Source organism: Rattus norvegicus, chromosome 20 (genome assembly GCF_021556685.1).
Source record: "Rattus norvegicus strain SHRSP/BbbUtx chromosome 20, alternate assembly SHRSP_T2T, whole genome shotgun sequence".
Lineage (NCBI taxonomy): Eukaryota > Metazoa > Chordata > Mammalia > Rodentia > Muridae > Rattus > Rattus norvegicus.
In genome coordinates, this window is record NC_141553.1 from 33,079,423 (window position 1) to 33,103,684 (window position 24,262).

The 24,262-nt window shown below is 41.9% G+C and overlaps 1 pseudogene; it reads right to left on the reverse strand.

The window, feature by feature from the left end:
• Window positions 1-20,824: 20,824 nt before the first annotated feature.
• LOC147998643 (actin-related protein 2/3 complex subunit 2 pseudogene) lies at window positions 20,825-21,565 on the reverse strand (annotated as a pseudogene).
• Between the last annotated feature and the right edge of the window lie 2,697 nt (window positions 21,566-24,262).

The window sequence follows — 24,262 nt, forward strand, 5'->3', positions numbered from 1 at the left end:
CTTTGTGTGGTTCAGGTATAAGAGTAATTGTGGCTTCATAGAAGGAATTCGGTAGTGCTCCATCTGTTTCAATTTTGTGGAATAGTTTGGATAATATTGGTATGAGGTCTTCTATGAAGGTCTGATAGAATTCTGCACTAAACCCGTCTGGACCTGGGCTCATTTTGGTTGGGAGACCTTTAATGACTGCTTCTATTTCCTTAGGAGTTATGGGGTTGTTTAACTGGTTTATCTGTTCCTGATTTAACTTCGGTACCTCGTATCTGTCTAGGAAATTGTCCATTTCCTGCAGATTTTCAAGTTTTGTTGAATATAGGCTTTTATAGTAAGATCTGATGATTTTATGAATTTCCTCGGAATCTGTAGTTATGTCTCCCTTTTCATTTCTTTTTTTTCATTTTTTTTTTTATTATCTTGAGTATTTCTTATATACATTTCAAGTGTTATTCCCTTTCCCGGTTTCCGGACAGACATCACCCTCCCCCCTCCCCTTCCTTGTGGGTGTTCCCCTCCCAAACCTCCCCCCATTGCCACCCTCCCCGCATAGTCTAGTTCACTGGGGGTTCAGTCTTAGCAGGACCCAGGGCTTCCCCATCCACTAGTGCTCTTACTAGGATATTCATTGCTACCTATGGGGACAGAGTCCAGGGTCAGTCCATGTATAGTCTTTAGGTAGTGGCTTAGTCCCTGGAAGCTCTGGTTGCTTGACATTGTTGTACTTTTGGGGTCTCGAGCACCTTCAATCTCTTCCAGTTCTTTCTCTGATTCCTTCAACGGGGGACCTATTCTCAGTTCAGTGGTTTGCTGCTGGCATTCGCCTCTGTATTTGCTGTATTCTGGCTGTGTCTCTCAGGAGCGATCTACATCCGGCTCCTGTCGGTCTGCACTTCTTTGCTTCATCCATCTTGTCTAATTGGGTGGCTGTATATGTATGGGCCACCTGTGGGGCAGGCTCTGAATGGGTGTTCCTTCAGTCTCTGTTTTAATCTTTGCCTCTCCCTTCCCTGCCAAGGGTATTCTTTTTCCTCATTTAAAGAAGGAGTGAAGCATTGATATTTTGATCATCCGTCTTGAGTTTCCTTTGTTCTAGGGATCTAGGGTAATTCAAGCATTTGGGCTAATAGCCACTTATCAATGAGTGCATACCATGTATGTCTTTCTGTGAGTGGGTTAGCTCACTCAGGATGATATTTTCCAGTTCCAACCATTTGCCTACGAATTTCATAAACTCGTTGTTTTTGATAGCTGAGTAATATTCCATTGTGTAGATGTACCACATTTTCTGTATCCATTCCTCTGTTGAAGGGCATCTGGGTTCTTTCCATTTTCTGGCTATTATAAATAAGGCTGCGATGAACATAGTGGAGCACGTGTCTCTTTTATATGTTGAGGCATCTTTTGGGTATATGCCCAAGAGAGGTATGGCTGGATCCTCAGGCAGTTCAATGTCCAATTTTCTGAGGAACCTCCAGACTGATTTCCAGAATGGTTTTACCAGTCTGCAATCCCACCAACAATGGAGGAGTGTTCCTCTTTCTCCACATCCTCGCCAGCATCTGCTGTCACCTGAGTTTTTGATCTTAGCCATTCTCACTGGTGTGAGGTGAAATCTCAGGGTTGTTTTGATTTGCATTTCCCTTATGACTAAAGATGTTGAACATTTCTTTAGGTGTTTCTCAGCCATTCGGCATTCCTCAGCTGTGAATTCTTTGTTCAGCTCTGAACCCCATTTTTTAATAGGGTTATTTGTTTCCCTGCGGTCTAACTTCTTGAGTTCTTTGTATATTTTGGATATAAGGCCTCTATCTGTTATAGGATTGGTAAAGATCTTTTCCCAATCTGTTGGTTGCCGTTTTGTCCTAACCAAAGTGTCCTTTGCCTTACAGAAGCTTTGCAGTTTTATGAGATCCCATTTGTCGATTCTTGATCTTAGAGCATAAGCCATTGGTGTTTTGTTCAGGAAATTTTTTCCAGTGCCCATGTGTTCCCGATGCTTCCCTAGTTTTTCTTCTATTAGTTTGAGTGTGTCTGGTTTGATGTGGAGGTCCTTGATCCACTTGGACTTAAGCTTTGTACAGGGTGATAAGCATGGATCGATCTGCATTCTTCTACATGTTGCCCTCCAGTTGAACCAGCACCATTTGCTGAAAATGCTATCTTTTTTCCATTGGATGGTTTTGGCTCCTTTGTCAAAAATCAAGTGACCATAGGCATGTGGGGTCATTTCTGGGTCTTCAATTCTATTCCATTGGTCTATCTGCCTGTCTCTGTACCAATACCATGCAGTTTTTATCACTATTGCTCTGTAATACTGCTTGAGTTCAGGGATAGTGATTCCCCCTGAAGTCCTCTTATTGTTGAGGATAGCTTTAGCTATCCTGGGTTTTTTGTTATTCCAGATGAATTTGCAAATTGTTCTGTCTAACTCTTTGAAGAATTGGATTGGTATTTTGATGGGGATTGCATTGAATCTGTAGATTGCTTTTGGTAAAATGGCCATTTTTACTATATTAATCCTGCCAATCCATGAGCATGGGAGATCTTGCCATCTTCTGAGGTCTTCTTCAATTTCTTTCCTCAGTGTCTTGAAGTTCTTATTGTACAGATCTTTTACTTGCTTGGTTAAAGTCACACCGAGGTACTTTATATTATTTGGGTCTATTATGAAGGGTGTCGTTTCCCTAATTTCTTTCTCGGCTTGTTTCTCTTTTGTATAGAGGAAGGCAACTGATTTATTTGAGTTAATTTTATACCCAGCCACTTTGCTGAAGTTGTTTATCAGCTTTAGTAGTTCTCTGGTGGAACTTTTGGGATCACTTAAATATACTATCATGTCGTCTGCAAATAGTGATATTTTGACCTCTTCTTTTCCGATCTGTATCCCCTTGATCTCCTTTTGTTGTCTGATTGCTCTGGCTAGAACTTCAAGAACTATATTGAATAAGTAGGGAGAGAGTGGGCAGCCTTGTCTAGTCCCTGATTTTAGTGGGATTGCTTCAAGTTTCTCTCCATTTAGTTTAATGTTAGCAACTGGTTTGCTGTATATGGCTTTTACTATGTTTAGGTATGGGCCTTGAATACCTATTCTTTCCAGGACTTTTATCATGAAGGGGTGTTGAATTTTGTCAAATGCTTTCTCAGCATCTAATGAAATGATCATGTGGTTCTGTTCTTTCAGTTTGTTTATATGATGGATCACGTTGATGGTTTTCCTTATATTAAACCATCCCTGCATGCCTGGGATGAAGCCTACTTGATCATGGTGGATGATTGTTTTGATGTGCTCTTGAATTCGGTTTGCCAGAATTTTATTGAGTATTTTTGCGTCGATATTCATAAGGGAAATTGTTCTGAAGTTCTCTTTCTTTGTTGGGTCTTTGTGTGGTTTAGGTATAAGAGTAATTGTGGCTTCATAGAAGGAATTCGGTAGGGCTCCATCTGTTTCAATTTTGTGGAATAGTTTGGATAATATTGGTATAAGGTCTTCTATGAAGGTTTGATAGAATTCTGCACTAAACCCGTCTGGACCTGGGCTCTTTTTGGTTGGGAGACCTTTAATGACTGCTTCTATTTCCTTAGGAGTTATGGGGTTGTTTAACTGGTTTATCTGTTCCTGATTTAACTTCGATACCTGGTATCTGTCTAGGAAATTGTCCATTTCCTGCAGATTTTCAAGTTTTGTTGAATATAGGCTTTTATAGTAAGATCTGATGATTTTTTGAATTTCCTCTGAATCTGTAGTTATGTCTCCCTTTTCATTTCTGATTTTGTTAATTTGGACGCACTCTCTGTGTCCTCTCGTTAGTCTGGCTAAGGGTTTATCTATCTTGTTGATTTTCTCAAAGAACCAACTTTTGGTTCTGTTGATTCTTTCTATGGTCCTTTTTGTTTCTACTTGGTTGATTTCAGCTCTGAGTTTGATTATTTCTTGCCTTCTACTCCTCCTGGGTGTATTTGCTTCTTTTTGTTCTAGAGCTTTTAGGTGTGCTGTCAAGCTGCTGACATATGCTCTTTCCTGTTTCTTTCTGCAGGCACTCAGCGCTATGAGTTTTCCTCTTAGCACAGCTTTCATTGTGTCCCATAAGTTTGGGTATGTTGTACCTTCATTTTCATTAAATTCTAAAAAGTTTTTAATTTCTTTCTTTATTTCTTCCTTGACCAGGTTATCATTGAGTAGAGCATTGTTCAATTTCCACGTATATGTGGGCATTCTTCCCTTATTGTTATTGAAGACCAGTTTTAGGCCGTGGTGGTCCGATAGCACGCATGGGATTATTTCTATCTTTCTGTACCTGTTGAGGCCCGTTTTTTGACCAATTATATGGTCAATTTTGGAGAAAGTACCATGGGGAGCTGAGAAGAAGGTATATCCTTTTGCTTTAGGATAGAATGTTCTATAAATATCCGTTAAGTCCATTTGGCTCATGACTTCTCTTAGTCTGTCTACATCTCTGTTTAATTTCTGTTTCCATGATCTGTCCATTGATGAGAGTGGGGTGTTGAAATCTCCCACTATTATTGTGTGAGGTGCAATGTGTGTTTTGAGCTTTAGTAAGGTTTCTTTTACATATGTAGGTGCCCTTTTATTTGGGGCATAGATATTTAGGATTGAGAGTTCATCTTGGTGGATTTTTCCTTTGATGAATATGAAGTGTCCTTCCTTATCTTTTTTGATGACTTTTAGTTGAAAAATTTTTTTTATTTGATATTAGAATGGCTACTCCAGCTTGCTTCTTCTGACCATTTGCTTGGAAAATTGTTTTCCAGCCTTTCACTCTGATGTAATGTCTGTCCTTGTCTCTGAGGTGTGTTTCCTGTAGGCAGCAGAATGCAGGGTCCTCGTTGCGTATCCAGTTTGTTAATCTATGTCTTTTTATTGGGGAGTTGAGGTCATTGATATTGAGAGATATTAAGGAATAGTGATTATTGCTTCCCGTTATATTCATATTTGGATGTGAGGTTATGTTTGTGTGCTTTCATTCTCTTTGTTTTGTTGCCAAGATGATTAGTTTCTTGCTTCTAGGGTATAGCTTGCCTCCTTATGTTGGGCTTTACCCTTTATTATCCTTTGTAGTGCTGGACTTGTAGAAAGATATTGTGTAAATTTGGTTTTGTCATGGAATATCTTGGTTTCTCCATCTATGTTAATTGAGAGTTTTGCAGGATACAGTAACCTGGGCTGGCATTTGTGTTCTCTTAGGGTCTGTATGACATCTGTCCAGGATCTTCTGGCCTTCATAGTTTCTGGCGAAAAGTCTGGTGTGATTCTGATAGGTCTGCCTTTATATGTTACTTGACCTTTTTCCCTTACTGCTTTTAATATTCTTTCTTTATTTTGTGCATTTGGTGTTTTGACAATTATGTGACGGGAGGTGTTTCTTTTCTGGTCCAATCTATTTGGAGTTCTGTAGGCTTCTTGTATGCCTATGGGTATCTCTTTTTTTAGGTTAGGGAAGTTTTCTTCTATGATTTTGTTGAAGATATTTACTGGTCCTTTGAGCTGGGAGTCTTCACTCTCTTCTATACCTATTATCCTTAGGTTTGATCTTCTCATTGAGTCCTGGATTTCCTGTATGTTTTGGACCAGTAGCTTTACATTATCTTTGACAGTTGAGTCAATGATTTCTATGAAATCTTCTGCTCCTGAGATTCTCTCTTCCATCTCTTGAATTCTGTTGGTGAAGCTTGTATCTACAGCTCCTTGTCTTTTCTTTTGATTTTCTATGTCCAGGGTTGTTTCCATGTGTTCTTTCTTGATTGCTTCTATTTCCATTTTTAATTCCTTCAACTGTTTGATTGTGTTTTCCTGGAATTCTTTCAGGGATTTTTGCGATTCCTCTCTGTAGGCTTCTACTTGTTCTCTAAGGGAGTTCTTTATGTCTTTCTTGAAGTCCTCCAGCATCATGATCAAATATGATTTTGAAACTAGGTCTTGCTTTTCTGGTGTGTTTGGATATTCCGTGTTTGCTTTGGTGGGAGAATTGGGCTCCGATGATGCCATGTAGTCTTGGTTTCTGTTGCTTGGGTTCCTGCGCTTGCCTCTCGCCATCAGATTATCTCTAGTGTTACTTTGTTCTGCTATTTCTGACAGTGGCTAGACTGTCCTATAACCTGTGTGTCAGGAGTGCTGTAGACCTGTTTTCCTGTTTTCTTTCAGCCAGTTATGGGGACAGAGTGTTCTGCTTTCGGGCGTGTAGTTTTTCCTCTCTACAGGTCTTCAGCTGTTCCTGTGGGCCTGTGTCTTGAGTTCACCAGGCAGGTTTCTTGCAGGGGAAAAGTTGGTCCTACCTGCAGTTCCAAGGCTCAAGTTTGCTCGTGGGGTACTGCCTAAGTCCTCTCCGCTGTGGCAGCAACCGGGAAGATCTGCGCCGCTCTTTCCAGGAGCCTCCGTGCACCAGGGTTCCAGATGGCGTTTGGCGTTTTCCTCTGGCGCCTGGATGTGCACAGAGTGCAGTCTCTTCTGGTTTCCCAGGCGTGTCCGCCTCTCTGAAGGTTCAGCTCTCCCTCCCACGGGGTTTGGGTGCAGAGAACTGTTTATCCGGTCTGTTTCCTTCAGGTTCCGGCAGTGTCTCAGGCGCAGGGGTCCTGCCGCTCCCGGGCCCTCCCCTACGGGAACCCAGAGGCCTTATACAGTTGCCTCTTGGGCCAGGGATGTGGGCAGGGGTGGGCAGTGTTGGTGGTCTCCTCTGCTCTGCAGCCTCAGGAGTGCCCACTTGATAAGGCGGTGAGGTCTCTCTCCCACGGGGTTTGGGAGCAGAGAGCTGCTGCGGTCCGGAATCCGCCGGTGTGGGACTTCCGGTAAACACAGGAAGTGCCCGGCCTTAGAGGAATTTTGCCTCTGTGTGTCCTGAGTTCACCAGGCAGGTTTCTTGCAGGGGAAAAGTTGGTCCTACCTGCAGTTCCAAGGCTCAAGTTTGCTCGTGGGGTACTGCCTAAGTCCTCTCCGCTGCGGCAGCAACCGGGAAGATCTGCGCCGCTCTTTCCGGGAGCCTCCGTGCACCAGGGTTCCAGATGGCGTTTGGTGTTTTCCTCTGGCGCCTGGATGTGCACAGAGTGCAGTCTCTTCTGGTTTCCCAGGCGTGTCTGCCTCTCTGAAGGTTCAGCTCTCCCTCCCACGGGATTTGGGTGCAGAGAACTGTTTATCCGGTCTGTTTCCTTCAGGTTCCGGCAGTGTCTCAGGCGCAGGGGTCCTGCCGCTCCCGGGCCCTCCCCTACGGGAACCCAGAGGCCTTATACAGTTGCCTCTTGGGCCAGGGATGTGGGCAGGGGTGGGCAGTGTTGGTGGTCTCCTCCGCTCTGCAGCCTCAGGAGTGCCCACTTGATCAGGCGGTGAGGTCTCTCTCCCACGGGGTTTGGGAGCAGAGAGCTGCTCTCCCTTTTCATTTCTGATTTTGTTAATTTGGACACACTCTCTGTGTCCTCTCGTTAGTCTGGCTAAGGGTTTATCTATCTTGTTGATTTTCTCAAAGAACCAAATTTTGGTTCTGTTGATTCTTTCTATGGTCCTTTTTGTTTCTACTTGGTTGATTTCAGCTCTGAGTTTGATTATTTCCTGCCTTCTACTCCTCCTGGGTGTATTTGCTTCTTTTTGTTCTAGAGCTTTTAGGTGTGCTGTCAAGCTGCTGACATATGCTCTTTCCTGTTTCTTTCTGCAGGCACTCAGCGCTATGAGTTTTCCTCTTAGCACAGCTTTCATTGTGTCCCATAAGTTTGGGTATGTTGTACCTTCATTTTCATTAAATTCTAAAAAGTTTTTAATTTCTTTCTTTATTTCTTCCTTGACCAGGTTATCATTGAGTAGAGCATTGTTCAATTTCCACGTGCATGTGCACATTCTTCCCTTATTTTTATTGAAGACCAGTTTTAGGCCGTGGTGGTCTGATAGCACGCATGGGATTATTTCTATCTTTCTGTACCTGTTGAGGCCCGTTTTTTTGACCAATTATATGGTCAGTTTTGGAGAAAGTACCATGAGGAGCTGAGAAGAAGGTATATCCTTTTGCTTTAGGATAGAATGTTCTATAAATATCTGTTAAGTCCATTAGGCTCATGACTTCTCTTAGTCTGTCTACATCTCTGTTTAATTTCTGTTTCCATGATCTGTCCATTGATGAGAGTGGGGTGTTGAAATCTCCTACTATTATTGTGTGAGGTGCAATGTGTGTTTTGAGCTTTAGTAAGGTTTCTTTTACGTATGTAGGTGCCCTTGTATTTGGGGCATAGATATTTAGGATTGAGAGTTCATCTTGGTGGATTTTTCCTTTGATGAATATGAAGTGTCTTTCCTTATCTTTTTTCATGACTTTTAGTTGAAAATTGATTTTATTTGATATTAGAATGGCTACTCCAGCTTGCTTCTTCTGACCATTTGCTTGGAAAGTTGTTTTCCAGCCTTTCACTCTGAGGTAGTGTCTGTCTTTGTCTCTGAGGTGTGTTTCCTGTAGGCAGCAGAATGCAGGGTCCTCGTTGCATATCCAGTTTGTTAATCTATGTCTTTTTATTGGGGAGTTGAGGCCATTGATGTTGAGAGATATTAAGGAACAGTGATTATTGCTTCCTGTTATATTCATATTTGGATGTGAGGTTATGTTTGTGTGCTTTTCTTCTCTTTGTTTTGTTGCCAAGATGATTAGTTTCTTGCTTCTTCTAAGGTATAGCTTGCCTCCTTATGTTGGGCTTTACCATTTATTATCCTTTGTAGTGCTCGATTTGTAGAAAGATATTGTGTAAATTTGTTTTTGTCATGGAATATCTTGGTTTCTCCATCTATGTTAATTGAGAGTTTTGCAGGATACAGTAACCTGGGCTGGCATTTGTGTTCTCTTAGGGTCTGTATGACATCAGTCCAGGATCTTCTGGCCTTCACAGTTTCTGGCGAAAAGTCTGGTGTGATTCTGATAGGTCTGCCTTTATATGTTATTTGATCTTTTTCCCTTACTGCTTTTAATATTCTTTCTTTATTTTGTGCATTTGGTGTTTTGACAATTATGTGACGGGAGGTGTTTCTTTTCTGGTCCAATCTATTTGGAGTTCTGTAGGCTTCTTGTATGCCTATGGGTATCTCTTTTTTTAGGTTAGGGAAGTTTTCTTCTATGATTTTGTTGAAGATATTTACTGGTCCTTTGAGCTGGGAGTCTTCACTCTCTCCTATACCTATTATCCTTAGGTTTGATCTTCTCATTGAGTCCTGGATTTCCTGTATGTTTTGGACCAGTAGCTTTTTCTGCTTTACATTATCTTTGACAGTTGAGTCAATGCTTTCTATGGAATCTTCTGCTCCTCAGATTCTCTCTTCCATCTCTTGTATTCTGTTGGTGAAGCTTGTATCTACAGCTCCTTGTCTCTTCTTTTGGTTTTCTATATCCAGGGTTGTTTCCATGTGTTCTTTCTTGATTGCTTCTATTTCCATTTTTAATTCCTTCAACTGTTTGATTGTGTTTTCCTGGAATTCTTTCAGGGATTTTTGTGTCTCCTCTCTATGGGCTTCTACCTGTTTATTTATGTTTTCCTGGAATTCTTTCAGCATTTTTGTGATTCCTCTCTGTAGGCTTCTACTTGTTTATTAATGTTTTCCTGTGTTTCTCTAAAGGAGTTCTTCACGTCTTTCTTGAAGTCCTCCAGCATCATGATCAAATATGATTTTGAAACTAGATCTTGCTTTTCTGGTGTGTTTGGATATTCCATGTTTGTTTTGATGGGTGAATTGGGCTGCGATGGTGCCATTTAGTCTTGGTTTCTCTTGCTTGGGTTCCTGCGCTTGCCTCTCGCCATCAGATTATCTCTAGTGTTACTTTGTTCTGCTATTTCTGACAGTGGCTAGACTGCCCTATAATATGCCTGTGTGTCAGGAGTGCTGTAGACCTGTTTTACTGTTTTCTTTCAACCTGTTATGGGGACAGAGTGTTCTGCTTTCGCGCGTGTAGTTTTTCCTCTCTACAGGTCTTCAGCTGTTCCTGTGGGCCTGTGTCTTGAGTTCACCAGGCAGGTCACTTGCAGCAGAAAAGTTGGTCTTACCTGTGGTCCCGAGGCTCAAGTTCGCTCGCGGTGTGCTGTCCACTAGCTCTCTGCGGCGGCAGCAACCAGGAAGATCTGCGCCGCCGTTTCAGGGAGCTTCAGTGCACCAGGGTTCCAGATGGCGTTTGGTGTTTTCCTCTGGAATCAGTAATGTGTGCAGGGTGCAGTCTCTTCTGGTTTCCCAGGCGTGTCTGCCTCTCTGAAGGGTTACCTCTCCCTCCCACAGGATTTGGGTGCAGAGAACTGTTTATCCGGTCTGTTCCTTCAGGTTCTGGCGGTGTCTCCGGCGCAGGGGTCCTGCTGCTCCTGGGCCCTCCTCCACGGGAACCCAGAGGCCTTATACAGTTTCCTCTTGGGCCAGGGATGTGGGCAGGGGTGGGCAGTGTTGGTGGTCTCATCCGCTCTGCAGCCTCAGGAGTGCCCACCTGATCAGGTGGTGAGGTCTCTCTCCCATGGGGTCTGGGAGCAGAGAGCTGCTACGGGCCGGGATCCGCGGGTGTGGGACTCCCGATAAACACAGGAAGTGCCCAGTCCTAGAGGAATTCTGCCTCTGTGTGTCCCGAGTTCACCAGGCAGGTCTCTTGCAGCAGAAAAGTTGGTCTTACCTGTGGTCCCGAGGCTCAGGTTTGCTCGCGAGGTGCTGCCCACGAGCTCTCTGCGGCGGCAGCCAACATTTACATTTTAATGACTTTTATTTTTGTGTGTTTGCACCAATTAATTTCACCAAATCTTTTCTACACTTTTTTTAGTGTCTAAATAATTCTAAGAGGCTAAGAAGTGTAGCCACGTCTTTTCTTTTTTGTAAGTAACATAAAAGGGCTATAAAATTTCTTTCTGACAGATATTCTCTCTAACTTCATTTTATCTATAACCTGATCATATTTTTAATATGACCCAGTATTTTTAAGAGAGGGGTTGTCTATTGTGGCTCACAGTTTAAGGGTACACTTGATCATGGTAGAGCTGTCAAGGCTTAGGGAGATTGAGGCAGATGGTGACACTGCATCTGCAGTGAAGAGGTGGAGAACTGGGACTGGAGAGGTAGCCTAGTGGGTAAAGGTGCTTGCCCGAAATCCTGAGTTTGATGCCAGGAACTCACTTAGTCAAAGTAGAGAACCAATTCCCAAATGGTTTTTAAAAAATAATTTCATAAATATATTTTTATGCATGTGGGAGTTTTGCCTGTATGTATGTCTGTGTGTCAGGTAAAGTGCCTGGTACCCACTGAGGCCAGAAGAGGACATCAGATCCCCTGGGAGTTGCAAACAGTTAATGAGCTGGTATGTGGGTGCTGGGGATCTTCTTGAAGAGCAGCCAGCGCTCTTAACTGCTCACCATCTCTCTAGCTCCATTATCTAATAGTCGCTGTCAAACGACTGGCTTTCCGACTTTCTGAAAGTTTTCCTATTGCCTCTTGACCTCTGTCTCCAGAGAGATAACTGTTAGCTTTGCCAATCCACACACCACATCTCGTCTTTTTCTGTTTCTGAGACTCTTTTTTGACATATTGCCTTTTGCTGGTCCCGAGTGATACTTGCCGACCGAGGCCATACTTTGCCCACCATTTATACCTAGAGACCCCACTACCCTTTTAATCTTCGTTTCCCTCCTGAGCTGGCTTCTCACAGGACAGTTGTAATTTGGGAAAGGGAAGAGAGCATTGGTAGTGGACGGTCACACTCAGGGTTATGAAAGAGAAATGTTGCCTTTCTTTTTCGGCTAAGTGAACACTAGCTACAGGGGAAAATCTGTGCCCCCTTTGCCAAGCTGCTGGCTCTCCACAGACTCTTGGCCATCATCCTTAGCATGTTTGCTGGTAAAGATGACTGGCAAAAGTATCCCCAAATGCACAGAAATCTCTCTTGCAAAATTTAAATGCTCGGTATTGTCTCTTGAAAGCAAGTCTAAAGCAGGAGCCCGGCAGCATGAACAGTGCAGTTGTGGCCAGCACACACGAAGCCTCGACTTCTATTCCCTACACACATATAAATGGGTATAGTGATGAATGTCTATAATCCCTGTTCTCATGAGGCAGAGGGAGGAGGATCGTAAGTTCGAGGTTATCGTCAGCTCTCTAGAGTTTAAATAATAGTATTTGCTTATTGCTGTTGTAAAGACGTTGCTGTCACATTTTTCAGTTTTATTTCCCTTTCACTTTTTCCATCTTTGTAACAAACTGGTGAGATAAACATTTATTATGGTTACAGGTAAGGTTTAGAGAAACTGAGTAACTCACTTAAGGCTACACCATCAACAGATTATATAGCAAATCATGGACTTGTCCGGTTTCACCACTACGCTTTCAGTCCTTCAGAGTCTCATATTTACCTGTTTCTCTATTCTCCTCCGAATAAGACATGGCTTTATATCTCAAACCACTCCCTCCCATTATCCAGATTGTTTAATGTTTTAGACCTCTCTTCTTATTTAAACTCCCAGACTGCTCCCTCGTCACCCATGCCAAGCTCTTTCAACTTAGGGCTACAACATACTTTATAAAATGTGTCCTTTTAAAATGTGTTTGCTATCTAAATGTACTCTTCTCTGCTGGTTGATATATAACTTGCTCTCATTCTTTATTTTTTAGTACTTTCATTTTCTTCCCTTTCCCATAAATCACTGAACCCATTCACCTTCCCCTACTTCTATGAGTGTGCTACCCCTCCCCATCCACTCACCCCTTCCTGCCTCCCCACCCTGACATTCCCCTACTCTGGTGGGGGGTCCAGCAATGTCAGGACCAAGAGCTTCGCCTCCCATTGGTGCCCAACAAGGCCATCCTCTGCTACATATGTAGCTGGAGCCATGGGTCTGTCCATGTGTACCCTTTGGGTAGTGGTTTAGTCTCTGGGAGGTCTGGTTGGTTGATATCGTTCTTATGGGGTTGCAAGCCCCTTCAGCTCCTTCATTCCTTTCTCTAACTCCTCCAACGGGGACCCTGTTCTCAGTTCAATGGTTTACTGCTAGGATTCACGTCTGTATTTGTCACTCTCTGGCTGAGCCTTTCAGGAGACAGCGATATCAAGCTCCTGTAAGCATGCACTCTTGGCTTCATCAATGTTGCCTAGTATTGGAAGCTGTATATATATGGGCTGAATCCCTAGGTGGGGCAGGCTCTGAATGGCCATTCTTTCAGCCTCTGCTACAAACTTTGTCTCCACATCTCCTCCTATGAATATTTTTGTTCCCCCTTTAAAGAAGGAGTGAAGTATCGGCACTTTGGTCATCCTTCTTGAGCTTCATGTGGTCTGTGGACTGTATCTTGGGTCATTCGAGCTTTTGGGCTAATATCCACTCACCAGTGAGTGCATACCATGTGTGTTTTTTGTGATTGGGTTACCTCATTCAGGATATTGTCTAGTTCAATCCATTTGCATATGAATTTCATGAAGTCATTGCTTTTTCTTTTCTCCATCTTTATTAACTTGAGTATTTCTTATTTACATTTCAATTGTTATTACCTTACCCGGTTTCCAGGCCAACATCCCCCAACCTTTCCCCTCCCCTTCTATATCGGTGTTCCCCTCCCCATCCTCCCCCCATTACCGCCCTCCCCTCAACAATCATAGTCAGTCTTGGCAGGACCAAGGGCTTCCCCTTCCACTGGTGCTCTTACTAGGCTATTCATTGCTAACTATGAAGTTGGAGCTCAGGGTCAGTCCATGTATAATCTTTGGGTAGTGGCTTAGTCCCTGGAAACTCTGGTTGGTTGGCATTGTTGTTCATATGGGGTCTCAAGCCCCTTCAGGCTCTTTCAGTCTTTTCTAAGATTCCTTCAACGGGGGTCCCGTTCTCAGTTCAGTGGTTTAATGATGTCATTCGCCTATGTATTTGCTGTATTCTGGCTGTGTCTCTCAGAAGAGATCTACATCCAGTTCCTGTCGGCCTGCACTTCTTTGCTTCGTCCATCTTATCTAGTTTGGTGGCTGTATATGTATGGGCCACATGTGGGGCAGGCTCTGAATGGGTGTTCCTTCTGCCTCTGTTCTAAACTTTTCCTCCCTATTCCCTGCCAAGGGTATTCTTGTTCCCCTTTTAAAGAAGGAGTGAAGCATCCGCATTTTGGTCATCCTTCTTGAGTTTCATGTGTTCTGTGCATCTAGGGTAACTCAAGCATTTGGGCTAATATCCACTTATCAATGAGTGCATACCATATGTGTTTTTCTGTGATTGGGTTACCTCACTCAGGATGATATTTTCCAGTTCCATCCATTTGCCTATGAATTTTGTAAAGTCATTGTTTTTGATAGCTGAGTAATATTCCATTGTGTAGATGTACCACATTTTCTGTATCCATTCCTCTATTGAAGGGCATCTGGGTTCTTTCCAGCTTCTGGCTATTATAAATAAGGCTGCTATGAACATAGTGGAGCATGTGTCTTTGTTATATGTTGGGGCATCTTTTGGGTATATGCCCAAGAGAGGTATAGCTGGGTCCTTAGGTAGTTCAATGTCAAATTTTCTGAGGAACCTCCAGACTGATTTCCAGAATGGTTGTACCAGTCTGCAATCCCACCAACAATGGAGGAGTGTTCCTTTTTCTCCACATCCTCAACAGCATCTGCTGTCACCTGAGTTTTTGATCTTAGTCATTCTCACTGGTGTGAGGTGAAATCCCAGGGTTGTTTTGATTTGCATTTCCTTTATGACTAAAGATGTTGAACATTTCTTTAGGTGTTTCTCAGCCATTTGACATTCCTCAGCTGTGAATTCTTTGTTTAGCTCTGAACCCCATTTTTTAATAAGGTTATTAGTCTCCCTGCAGTCTAACTTCTTGAGTTCCTTGTATATTTTGGATATAAGCCGTCTATCAGTTGTAGGGTTGGTAAAGATCTTTTCCCAATCTGTTGGTTGCCATTTTGTTGTAACAACAGTGTCCTTTGCCTTACAGAAGCTTTGCAGCTTTGTGAGATCCCATTTGTCGATTCTTGATCTTAGAGCATAAGCCACTGGTGTTTTGTTCAGGAAATTTTCCCCAGTGCCCATATGTTCAAGGCTCTTCCCCACATTTTCTTCTATTAGTTTGAGTGTATCTGATTTTATATGGAGGCCCTTGATCCACTTTGGCTTAAACTTTGTACAGGGAAATTTGCATTCTTCTACATGCTGACCTCCAGTTGAACCAAGCACCATTTGTTGAAAATGCTATCTTTTTTCCATTGGATGGTTTTAGCTCTTTTGTCAAAGATCAAGTGACCATAGGTGTGTGGGTTCATTTCTGGGACTTCAATTCTATTACATTCATTTGACTGTCTATCTCTGTACCAGTACCATAGCTTTTATCGCTATTGTTCTGTAATACTGCTTGAGGTCAGGGATTCCCCCAGAAGTTCTTTTATTGTTGAGGACAGTTTTCAACATCCTTGGTTTTTTGTTATTCCAAATGAATTTGCAAAATACTCTTTTTAACTGTTTGAAGAATTGAGTTGGAATTTTGATGGGGAGTGCATTGAATCTGTAGATCGCTTTTGGCAAAATGGCCATTTTTTACTATATTAACCTTACCAATCCATGAGCATGGGAGATCTTTCCATCTTCTGAGATCTTCTTCAATTTCTTTCTTCAGGGACTTGAAGTTCTTGTCATACAGATCTTTCACTTTTTTGATTAGAATCACACCGAGGTATTTAATGTTATTTGTGACTATTGTGAAGGGTGTCATTTCCCTAATTCCTTCTCAGCTTGTTTATCCTTTGAGTAGAGGAAGGCTACTGATTTGTTTGAGTTAATTTTATACCCAGCCACTTTGCTGAAAGTGTTTATCAGGTTTAGTAGTTCTCTGGTGGAACTTTTGGGGTCGCTTAAATAAACTATCATATCATCTGCAAATAGTGATATTTTGACTTCTTCCTTTGCAAATTGTATCCCTTTGACCTCCTTTTGTTGTCTGATTGCTCTGGCTAGAACTTCAAGAACTATATTGAGTAAGTAGGGAGAGAGTGGGCAGCCTTGTTTACTCTGTGATTTTAGTGGGATTGCTTCAAGTTTTTCTCCATTTAGTTTGATGTTGGCTACTGGTTTGCTGTATATTGCTTTTACTATGTTTAGGTATGGGCCTTGAATTCCTGATCTTTCCAAACTTTTATCATGAAGGGGTGTTGAAGTTTGTCAAATGTTTGCTCAGCTTATAATGAGATGATCATGTGGTTTTTTTCTTTGAGTCTGTTTACATATTGTATTACATTGATGGATTTTTATATAGCAAACCATCCCTGCATCCGTTGGATGATGTCTACTTGATCATGGTGAATGAATATTTTAATATATTCTTGTTTTAGGTTTGTGAGAATTGTACTGAGTATTTTGACATCAATATCCATAAGCGAAATTGGTCTGAAGTTCTCTTTATTTTTTTTTAGGTCTTTGTGTTGTTTAGGTATAAGCGTGATTGTGGCTTCACAGAAGGAATTCAGTAGTGTTCCTTCTGTTTCTGTTTTGTGGAATAGTTTGGAGTGTGTTGGTATTAGATCTTTTATGAAGATGTGATAGAATTCAGCACTAAACTCATCTGGTCTTGAGCTCTTTTTGGTTGGGAGACTTTTGATAGCTGCTTCTATTTCTTTAGGAGTTATGGGGTTGTTTAGATGGTTTATCTGGTCTTGATTTAACTTTGGTACCAGTTATCTATCTAGAAAAAAATGTCCATTTCATCCAGATTTTCCAGGTTTGTTGAATAAAGACTTTTGTAGCAGGCTCAGATGATTTTTTTTAATTTCTTCAGATTCTGTTGTTATGTCTCCCTTTTCATTTTTTATTTTGTAAATTTGGATACACTCTCTGTGCCCTCTGTTTGATTAGTCTGGCTAAGGTTTTATCTATCTTGTTGATTTTTTCAAAGAACTAGCTCCTGGTTTTGTTGATTCTTTGTATAGTTCCTTTTATTTCTTCTTGGTTGATTTCAGCCCTGAGTTTGATTATTTCCTGCCATCTACCCCTCTTGGGTGAATTTGCTTCTTTTTGTTCTAGAGCTTTTAAGTGTGCTGTCAAGCGGCTAATATGTGCTCTCTCTAATTTCTTTTTCGAGGTACTCAGATCTATGAGTTTTTCTCTTAGCACTTCTTTCATTGTGTCCCAAAAGCTTGTGTATGTTGTGCCTTCATTATCATTAAATTCTAAAAAGTCTTTAATTTCTTTTTTTTATTTCTTCTTTGACCAAGTTATCATTGAGTAGAGCGTTGTTCAACTTCCACGTGTATGGGGCTTTCTGTCGTTTTTATTGTTATTGAAGACCAGCCTTAGTCCATGGGGACGTGATAGGATGCATGGGATTACTTCAATCTTCTTGTATCTGTTCAGTCCTGTTTTGTGACTGATTATATGGTCAATTTAGGAGAAGGTACCATGAGGTGCCTCTTTCTTTTGTTTAGCAGGGTTTTCTTCTATAATTTTGTTGAAGATATTTACTGGCCCTTTAAGTTGGGAGTCTTTCCTCTCTTCTATACCTATTATCCTTAGGTTTGATCTTCTCATTGTATCCTAGATTTCCTGGATGTTTTGGGTTAGGAACTTTTTCTGTTTTACATTATCTTTGATGGTTGTGTCTATGTTTTCCATGGTATCTTCTACCCGGGAGGTTCTCTCTTCTATCTCTTGTATTCTGTTGGTGATGTTTGCGTCTATCTCCAGGGTTGTCTCCCTTTGTATTTCTTTATTGTTTCTATTTCCAGTTTTAAATCCTGGATGGTTTTGTTCAATTCCTTCATTTGTTTAGTTGTGTTTTCCTACAATTCTTTAAGGGATTTTTGTGTTTCCTCTTTAAGGGCTTCTATTTGTTTACCTGTGTTGTTCTGTATTTCTTTAAGGGAGTTATTTATGTCCTTTTTATGTCCTCTATCATCACCATGTGATATCATTTTAAATCCAAATCTTGCTTCTCTGGTGTGTTTCGATATCTAGTATTTGCTTTGTCGAGAGAACTGGGTTCTGATGATGCCATGTAGCCTTGGTTTCTGTTACTTAGGGTCCTGCGTTTGCCTCTAGCCATCAGGTTGTCTCTGGTGTTCTCTTGTCTTGCTGTCACTCCTGTAGACCTGCTTTCTTTCAGTCAGATCTGGGAACAGAGAGCTGCTCCTGGGTCTGTGTTCCGAAGCCTCCAGGCGGGTTGTTTGGAGCAGACGAGTTGGTTTTACCTCTGTTCTCAAGTGTGTCATTGCTCTTGGTGACTGGCTTTTGGCTCTCAGCATAGGCAGAAACTGGAAATTTCCTCCCTGTGACTGCTCCTAGGTTCCTCTGCTCAGAGAGCACTAGGCAGGTTCTTCTGGGGCCAGGAATGCAAGCAGAAGTAGTGGTCTCCCCTGAGCTCTAAGAATTGTCTGCACTTCTGAGAGCCATCTCTCTCTACCACAGGATTTGGGTACAGAGAGGTGTGGGACCTGTTCAGCTCTGGGCTCAGGCAGGAACCAGAAGGCTACTTTTATTTTTTTACATTCCAGCTCTTAGCTCCTCTCAGTCCACCCTCCCACAGTTCCTCATCCCCTTCCACCTCCCCCTGTCTCTAAGAGGATGTCTCCTCTCACTCCCACCAGGCCTTTCCTCTACCTGGGGGCCTCAAGTCTCTCAAGGGTTAGGCATATCTTCTCTCACTGAGGCCAGACCAGGCAGTCTTCTGCTGCATATGTGTCTGGGGCATCTGACCAGCTAGTGTATGCTGCCTCATTGGTGACTCAGTGGCTTAGAGATCTCAGGGGTCCAATTAGTTGAGACTACTGGTCTTCTATGGGGCTGCCCTCCTCTTCAGCTTCTTCCAGCCTTTATATATTTTATATTGATTTTATTTCATCCATAGTCTTAGAAGACATCTATTTGGCTTTGGCCATGTGACTTATTTATCAACTACTTCCTCTTATTGCCGAAAACAGTTTCCTGTTAATGCGATTGCTGTTTACAAAAATGTTTTCACCTTTACTTGAAAATCTTTCGATGGTTTGTATATTCTGTAGTCTTAAAACGTAACAAGTAGTAGTTCATATTTCTGTACTTCAGTTGCTTCTTTTTCAAAATATATACAGAGATGCTTGTCTTTAATTATGGGCCATTTCCCTACTTTACCTTTTTGAATGTCACCTCTCCCTAACTCTTCTGTGTTCCTATTCCTGACTTTTTAGGCAAGTATTGGATATTTATTTATTGGATAGTTTATTATCCACATTATTTATTTATTTTTAATATTAAAAAAAGGCCATTTATTCACCAAAACCAATACAATTTAAACTTTTTACACAAAGCAAATTTACATCCTTCAATGAAAAATAGAATTCGAAATCAGGTCTGGAAGTAAGTAGCCTGTCATGGAATCCCATGTGAATGTGTGTTTTGCTTACATGTATGCTGACCTGTGTACTACTTGTGAGCCTGGTGCCTTGGAGGCCAGAAGAGGAGTTATAGACTATTGTGAGGTGCCATCAGTGCTGGAAATTAAACCTGCATGCTCTGGAACAGCAGCGTGTGCTTTTCATTGCCGAGGCATGTCTATAGCCCTGCCGTCACTCATTTAAAGACTTATATTGTATTAACAATGTGTTAGACCTTGAGAGAGTATTCCGAAGTATTTCCCCAGGGTATTTGGTACATGCTAACTCATTAGTATTTGCTTTTTAAAAATTACCTTTTCTGTTCTCCTTTCTAGATGTCATACTGTCCCATGCTTATATTTGTATACTTATGAATCTATATATTAAATGCTAAGAGCATCATGCAGGGGAGAACATTAAGTTTTTCTTTCTTCCTGTGATTGGGTGGCCTTGCTCAAGATTATATATTCTAAGTCATCCATTTCCTTGTTAATTCTGTGATTTCATTTTTCTCGAGAGCCAAATAATATTCCATTTTTTAATATAAATGCCAGATTTTCCTCATCCATTCACACACTGATGGCCAATGACACTGCTTCCATTTCCTTGCTTTAGGAAATTAGGTAATGCTAAACATGGGGCACAAGTATCTTTCTGGTAGGATGTGGGGTTCTCTGGGTGTACGCCCTGGAGTGAAATAGTTGATCACAGGCTACTTCTTTTAAGTATTCCATTTCCTTTCTCTTTATGCAGTGTTTTAAATGCCCCACGTTTGTCATCCAACTCATTTCCTTTAAATGTCTTGTCTTTAATCTTTCATTTAGTCTTCATTGTGAAGAGTTCCATACAGTTATTGTTAAAGTCTACTTTTAACAATGTTTTGGGACTGGTAAGATGGCACAGCAGGAAAGGTACTTGTCATGTAAACCCGATGAGTTTGATCCCTGGAATTTATCAAAAGAAAAACACAGATACAGCTGTCTGCATCCGTAATCCTAGCTCTTCTCAGATAACATGGGGCTAGAAACAGGAGACTTTCCTAGGGAGTAGCAGGCCAGCAGCTGAGAACACATCAGGCAGAAGAGAGACTCCCTGTCAAAAAGGTGGAAGTAGAGGATCCATTTCATTTTTTTTAAGATCGTAAGATTTTCTTTATTAGTGACCCTAACCGTATTACCTTAGATCTAAGCCTTTTGAGCTCAAATACTTAGAAGAAAACAAATTAAGATTGCCCTACCTGCAGCTCATTACCAGTAACATTGCAAAGCAAACAGCTTGGAGGAGGAAGGGAAGTGAGGGAGGAAAAAGAAAAGGGAATTAAGTTGATCAAGTGGAAATTTTTTTTAATTCTTAGGAACTATTGAGTCCTTGCAAACACAGCTCGTTTCTATAGTTTATGAGCCAAACTCCTACAAAATGGAACCCAGAGAATCCCTCAAGAACCTGGAGAAGGTGCATCAGGAAGGGCTATGATTATCTAGTAGCAAGCGGTCCAGCCTTCGATCAACAGCGCTTCCTCCTCAGTTCCCAAGAGTTAGTGGGGGTGAAAAAGTCTTCTGTGTGATTGTTTTCATTTCTTTTTTCTCGGCATCTGGGCACGCACTGTTGAGCACCTTAAGGAAGTCGAATGTATTTGCTCGCATCCGTGTGTGAATATAGGCCTTAGAGCACTTTCATCTCTAGAAGCAATTCCCTGTGGCTAAAAAGGACCTGGAGGGATGTGTGGCTGGCTCTTCGTCCTTCTTTGAACTCCCGCTGGACACCTTTCTGATGACCATATGTCATCCTTAAAAACCGTGCTGAAGATTAGTGTCACTCTGTCCTTTTTAGATTCCACATACACGGTCTGATCATCCCCACAATGAATAACTGCTCTGCTCTCTCTCTCTCTCCCCTTTCTTGGAATAGGAAGTAATTCTCAAATATAGTGGCAAAACAATTTCGCACCAACATGCCAGCCTGATGCACAATAGAATTCTTGGACCCAGGTAGATTTTCAAGCTCATATAGCAAAGAAACATCGTATCCTGATTCTGGGTTCACCAAGAAACTCCAATTTACTCTTTGGTAACTCATCAACTCCATGTGAACGGAGTTCCTTGTAGATTTTCACAGAAATACTGACAATCACTTTTGCTTTGTCTCCATTAGAATTTGAAGTATGATAAAGGACGCCGTCAAAATCCGGTGGCCGCATTCTCACACGTGAGTGCGAGCATCTCCTCGACGACGATGCAGTTGTTCATCTCCAGCAGGATCATGGTGGTGGTTGCCCCAGGCAGGGGAAGGAGAAACAGGGATGGTGAGGGTGGGCAAGCCAGGGTAGGACAGAGGGAGCGCCCTGCTGCCCTTGATGAGCAGGGTTAGGTGCAGTAGGTGAGGGGAGAAAAGGACAGGGAGTGGGGTGGGGAGAGGCAGATACACGCACTGGCCCAGCACATGCTACCTCTACCAGACCAACCTGGCCCACCTGCCTGCCTAGCTGCCCAGTTGCTGCTGCCTCTGTCACCATCTTACCAATTTCCTTTTTCCTTTTCTTTTATTGGCTCTTTTCTTTATTAACATTTCATATGTTATCCCCTTCTCTGTTTCTCCTCTGGCAATCCCCATCCCATCCCCTAAACCCTGCCTCCATGAGGTTGCTCGCTCACTCCCTCCCTCCCTCCCTCCTTCCCTCCCTTCTGCCTCCCTGTCCTAGCATTCCCCCTCAGCTACCTCAGTCCTTTCTTTCCTCCACTGGGAACCCCTTTCTCAGTCCAACGGTTGACTGCGAGCATCCACCTCTGTATTTGTCAGGCTCTGACTGAGCCTCTCAGGAGACAGCTATATCAGGCTCCTGTCAGCATGCACCTTTTGACATCCCCAATAGTCACTGGGTTTGGTGACTGCATGTGGGATGGATCCCTATGTGTGGCAGTCTCTGGATGGCCTTTCCTTCTAATGAGATGATCATGTTTTTTTTTTTCCTTTGAGTTTGTTTATATAGAGGATTATGTTGATGGATTTACATATATTGCACCATCCTTGCATTCCTGGGATGAAGCCTACTTGATTATGATGGATGATCATTTTGATGTGTTCTTGGATTTGGCTTGCAAACATTTTATTGAGTATTTTGGCATCTATATTCATAAGGGAAATTGGTCTGAAGTTTTCTTTCTTTGTTGGGTCTTTATGTGGTTTAGGTATAAGCATAATTATGGCTTCATTGAAGGAATTTGGTAGTGTTCCTTCTCTTTCTATTCTGTGGAATAGTTTGAAGAGTATTGGTACCAATTTCTTAAAGTTGTTCTCTGACTTCCACATGTATGCTCTGGCATAAACACACTCAAACTCACATACACTTCCATCACACAGGCACACACACACACACACACACACACACACACACACACACTCACACTCACTATAAATAAGCCAATAAAAATATATAAAACATTATTCTCTCTTGATCTTTGGATTTTGTTTTTGATGTGTGTGTGTGTGTGTGTGTGTGTGTGTGTGTGTGTGTGTGTGTGTGTGTGTATGATGGATATGTGCCCACCTATATCTGAATTTGTGTGTCCATGTATACACAGAAGGCAGAGGAAGACTAAGCCCTTTGTCTTATCACTGTTTGCCATATCCTTTTGAAATAAGTTCCTTGCTGAAACTGAAGTCCACCATTTTAGTTGACCAGCCTGGCCACTCAGCTTGTAAGTTCCATGCGTCTCCAGTCCAGTGCTGGGTTTTCGGGTCATGTGCAGCCATGCCCATTGTTTTGCTGAACATGCGTGTTGGGTTTTGAGCGCAGGCTCTGAGCTTCCTCAGCAAGTTCTCTTTCCCAATAAGCCATTCCCTCAACCCCTCTCTTAATGTTTTGATCAGGATAATTTTACAATTTCTCTTATAATAATTTACAATCTAAAATTCCCTGTGTATAAGAAAGTCCTCACTTCCTCCTTTTTAATTCTCTTCCAAGGGGAGCTAGTTTTCTTATTCAGTTTAGACATTACAGAAATGGGGTTGTTTCCCGTGAAGGGGCTTTGAATCTTAAATTTTGAGGCCCCTCCATGCCATCTGCTTTCTCTCAGTACCATAGCATATATCTCTTTTGTTACTTTCTAGTCTTTGACAATTTTTCATTCTTTTCCCATTTTCTGGAAATTTTGATGCATTTCAGTCAGTTATTTTATAGAATAGTCTCAATTTGTCTGATCAATGTTATGGATTTATTTGAGTGTATGTTTGTATGTGTATACATGAGTAATATGTATGTATGTGTGGTATATGTGTCCATGTCTGTATGTCCCTGTGCCCATGACTGTTTGTGTGTATGCACATATGTGTGTATGCATATATGTGTATGTGTATATGTGTATGTATGTGTATATGTGCAGGCATGTATGTGTGTACATATGTGCATGTACGTGTGTGTATGTATGCATGTGTGTATGTGTATGTGAGTGTATTGTATATGTGTGTGCATATGTGTATGTGTACATATGTATATATGTGCATGTATTTGTGAACATGTGTGTATGTATTTGTATGCTTGTGTGTTTATGTGTGTATGCATGTATATGTGTATGTGTGTGTATGCATGTATGTGTGTGTGTTTAGGTGAATATGTTTGTCTGTATGTATGTGGACAGATGCAAGCATCTGTGTACCAGAGAAGGATGTTGAGTTTCCTGATCTATCATTGTCTACATTATTCCCTTGAGTACAGCCCCCCACTGAACTTGGAGCCAACCTAATAGTCAGCAAGCCCCAGAGATCCTCCTCTTCCTGTCCTCACAGTGCTGGATTACACGCACACATGATCACGCTGGACATTTTATGGAAGAGCTGTGACCTGAGCTCAGGTCCTCATGCTTGTTCCTACCCACCAGGGCACCTTCATCTCTCTGTGAGATGTTCTCACCATTAAATTAAGATTATAAAGTTATTTTTGAGAAACAGGATCCCTTTTCTCC